Source organism: Etheostoma spectabile, chromosome 17, assembly GCF_008692095.1.
Source record: "Etheostoma spectabile isolate EspeVRDwgs_2016 chromosome 17, UIUC_Espe_1.0, whole genome shotgun sequence".
NCBI classification, from domain to species: domain Eukaryota; kingdom Metazoa; phylum Chordata; class Actinopteri; order Perciformes; family Percidae; genus Etheostoma; species Etheostoma spectabile.
The window spans coordinates 12,940,280-12,944,318 of NC_045749.1; the positions used below are offsets into that span (position 1 = coordinate 12,940,280).

The window sequence follows — 4,039 nt, forward strand, 5'->3', positions numbered from 1 at the left end:
ACACACACACACACACACACACACAGATTTCGGGGCACATGCTTATATCCTAAGAAGCATGTTATGCATGTTCAAATACCATAGCCTGGACTTTGTGGGTCATGCACGTTCATGCACATGCCTATGTGCACTCACATATGGTTCAAAGCATGCCAATGTAAACCATCAGCTTTCAAAATGACAAATGTAATTTGTAAAAGAGGAATGTGGGGATGGATAGAGGAGTGCAGCAGTAGAGGCTAGTAAACAGAGTACTGACATTTTCACTGGTTACAGTTAACTCAATCTGACCGCAGAAGGAACTCTGGAGTCCTGATTTTGGGTGGGCTGCATTTCTTATCTGTTACAGTGATTGACTCTGGTGGAAATAAGGAACTATAGGAGAAGAGAGTAAATGAAGGATTTGTCTGTTAAAATTACTGCACTTTTTGGATGTATAATAGTGAGTGAGTGCATAAAAAGATGGCGTCAGTGTCAGAAATGATTGGTAAACACTGAGTGTTTTTTCGGAGCTGAGATGTAAAAGAAAATTGGTTGGCTTAGAAGACCAAACTAAAAACGGCAGAAAATAAAGGAAGTAATAGTAAAAAATAATGTTTAACTATAGTCCATGAGCAATACAAATGGAACTGCATCATTAAAAGAATATATTGTACCTAATGCTGTTCCAAGTCTTTACTACTCTGTTGCCTCTTGTAGAAACACACATACTTCCTATCTTCTTTAGCATCTTGAAAAGACAGTAGGTGGAGAGTGTCTCTTGGGTGGGCAGCATTTTTTTTCTAAAAAAGAGAACCACCCAGAAAGTAAGTCTTAAGGCTGAAGAGAGCCTGGAAAAATAATTCCAACCAAAGGGAATACCTTAATTTGTTGTGCTATCTGACTGGTAGTAAAGGTCAGACTTGGAAAGCATTTAAATGATTAAAAGTTGATATTAATGTACACAATCCAGTGTTCACTGTAAATCCAGAGAAATATGAAATATTTGGCCATGTATTTTGAAAAGACTGATGAATTGTGTAAAAACAAATAATCCAAATCCACCTCAAATGAACCCAGTTGGGTCTGTCACTAATATATTTGGTTATTATACACACAGAACCAGTGGCCTGAGTGGGTCTGCAATGTGTTCTCCATGTTTTCAGAAGGTCTCGCTTCCCTGGAGTGACTGCACTGTGTTTTGCCAACATGAGTGATATATGTGAAACAGCATCTATTGGCTGCGTATCTTCAGAGACTCTCAAGTGCAACAGTCAAAACATGGCTTTTTGCATATGTCAAAGTAGGAAAATACATATAAGACGTGTCTGGACCTGATCTTGTGAGGCGTGAGTTCACCAGTTCAGTTCCGCAGCCATGTATAATTTTGTTCTAAAAGGCACTATGACCTTTACATTCTTTAATTTTGTAGCAACAGGAACGTCACAATTTTACATGTATTCCCAGCCTATTCAGATGTTTACATTTGACTTTGTAGTTTTCATTAATCAAACATATTTTTGATCAAGCATGCTGATAGTGATTATGTGATACTATTTTTGGGTTGTATTTAGATGGTGTTTACATAAACAACACTTTTAGAAACAGCACAGGCAGAAAGATTTTTAATGTGGATGTGATAGCCAGGCAGGCAGAGACATACAGAATATGATATTTTGTGACTATCATACTGCCTTAAAGACAGTATTGAAACTACCTTCCAAAACTACAATAACCCAGACAATATCTATTCCCAAGTTAGTTATCATTATCTAAATTGTTGTATATTGGTAAAAATAACTGTTAACTAATTAAACCATGGTAGATACAACTAGCCTCTGTTTACACATGTAGTATAGTGCTGTGTTTCTCAAAATTTAGACTACGTTTCCCATAAACCCTGCTGCTTCCTAACCTGACACACCAGATGGTTTGTTACACAGAACCATCTCAGAAGCTGTCACTGGAAACCTTTTGGAAAAAGGCAGGCACTTAAACAATACTTGGCGGCTAATTGGATGAAGCATCTGTCAGTCTATCAGTGTATCATTAGCTAACTTTACCCAATCAGATCAACCAACCACTTGAGCGAGATCTTTTTCAACAAGGGAAGCCTTTGGTGCCTTTCTTTGCTCTTCTTTCAATGATGAATTAATTAGGGACTATTGTTAGATGAGTCTATACATTATTTTATGGGAAAACCCTGCGTAGTTTACCTTTAAGCTTATTCTGCTCTTGTGTGGACTCAAATTACTTTGGTTAAATTCCTAAAATTGAAATGTAAATATTTAAACTGACTTCACAGGTGGCAATATGATGAAATATAAGTTGAAAATATTGATGCAATAACACTTATGGGGATAATGAATCACAACGGAATGTTTTTTTCCCACACACTAGACATTTTTTGCATCATTTTACCGATGATGAACGTTTTGTCTTTTTAACTGTGATCTCCTGGTGTGATGGTTCCTATTAAGGGGTAGAAGTGGAGGTGAGAGACAGAGCACGGCGCCTTGCTGTTTTTGAGCAGGTGCCATAGGTATATCAGACTTGTTGGCTGGGAGTGGGGGATGAAGCCAAGCAGAAGGACTTTATTTACCCAAAGCTGATTTACTGTGAAGGGTTCTCACAGAGACGCTCGTTCTTTCCAGCAAAGACACGAGCTACAGGTTTGCCCCCTGGGAAATGCTGTTAAAAAGTCTGAAGGATATTTTTCCAAGAATATTTGTGAAGGTGGAGAAGCTGCAGTTACAAACAGTTGTCTGTGGTGGAATCTAACATATATTGACTGTTTAAATAACTCACCTGGACAAGAACTGAATATGCTAAAAAAAAAAAAAAAGAGTGTGAACATGTTTGCCCCATGGTCTTATTAGTACACTCACTTGAACTCCAAGCATGTTGTGTGAAGTAGAATCTATGCAAAGACCTTACATCTCTGTGGTTGAGAGTAACAGGGGTACGGAGGCACTAGGGATGTGTGTTTAAATATGGTCTGGTAACAATCAGCCAAGATTCACGGTGTGTATGTGTGTGTGTATGTGTATGTGTGTGCGTGCGTGCATGCTTTTGTGTAGGCAGTAGGTGTTTAAAGGACCTTTAACAGTCTCGCTCCAACCCTTTCCACTCACCACTGTCTGACCTTTGACCTAGGCTTGTTAGAGCTATCAATAATTGGGGCCACTCCAAGCTCACGCACACACTTTCACTTGAGAAAATACCCCAAGCAAGCTGACAGGGTCAGTATCATCTCATGTCTCTCTGCCGGAGTATATCCGTCCATCAGGCATCACTTCTTCAGTGCTGTCTTCTTTTCCTCTGCCTCCATCATTTCCGTCTTCTCCACAACTTAACACCTCTCCCTCATTTTCTCTCTCATGTTTACTGTTAGTTTAGCTGTGTATATTGTGACTTCATGTGAAAGTCCTATGTTTATTTGACACTTCAGCGAATGAGGCAGTCAATCCGCTCAACTTCTGACCTCAAAGGCCTCGTCCGTGTGTTTAAGGTTTCAAAGGATAAACACAACTCAATTTAGGAATTCCTATACTGTGTTATTCTTGTAGTCTAAGGCAGACTGATCAATATTTGAGAACACGGACAAGAAGAAAATCCTCCCAAAGCAGAGAAACTGGAGAACCAAGAGTCAAACATAGGATGTTTTCAGTTATAAGGTCTGCAGCTGCTCGTGAGATAGTGAATAAGAAACATGTTTTGCCATTTCTGTTGGAAGTATAAGGTAATCTCTTTAAATGTTTTCATAGATTTTTTAAGAGATATGAAACATTGTGCAAACCTGAAAAAGGATACATTATTTAATCCATTGTAGCAATAGTGTTTATGTATCTTGCTATAAATTGCTGCAATAATAGAAAAAGCTGCATCATCGTGCCTACACAATGTTGCATGGTAGACAAGCCTTGATGTCTACATAGAGTATGTCTATAACAACTAACATTTAGAGTTCCTTCACAAATGTACACTAAGGAAGAAAAAGAAGTCATACTACAGTATGTATTAGTACAAGCAACGAAAAAAAAAAAAAAAAAATAAGGAC

At 38.3% G+C, this 4,039-nt stretch overlaps 1 protein-coding gene across 1 annotated transcript in view; it reads left to right on the forward strand.

Annotated features, from left to right (window-relative positions):
- The window catches only part of hpse2 (heparanase 2), a 56,314-nt gene that overhangs the window by 3,847 nt on the left and 48,428 nt on the right, over window positions 1-4,039 (forward strand). The gene's annotated exons all lie outside the window — the stretch shown is intronic.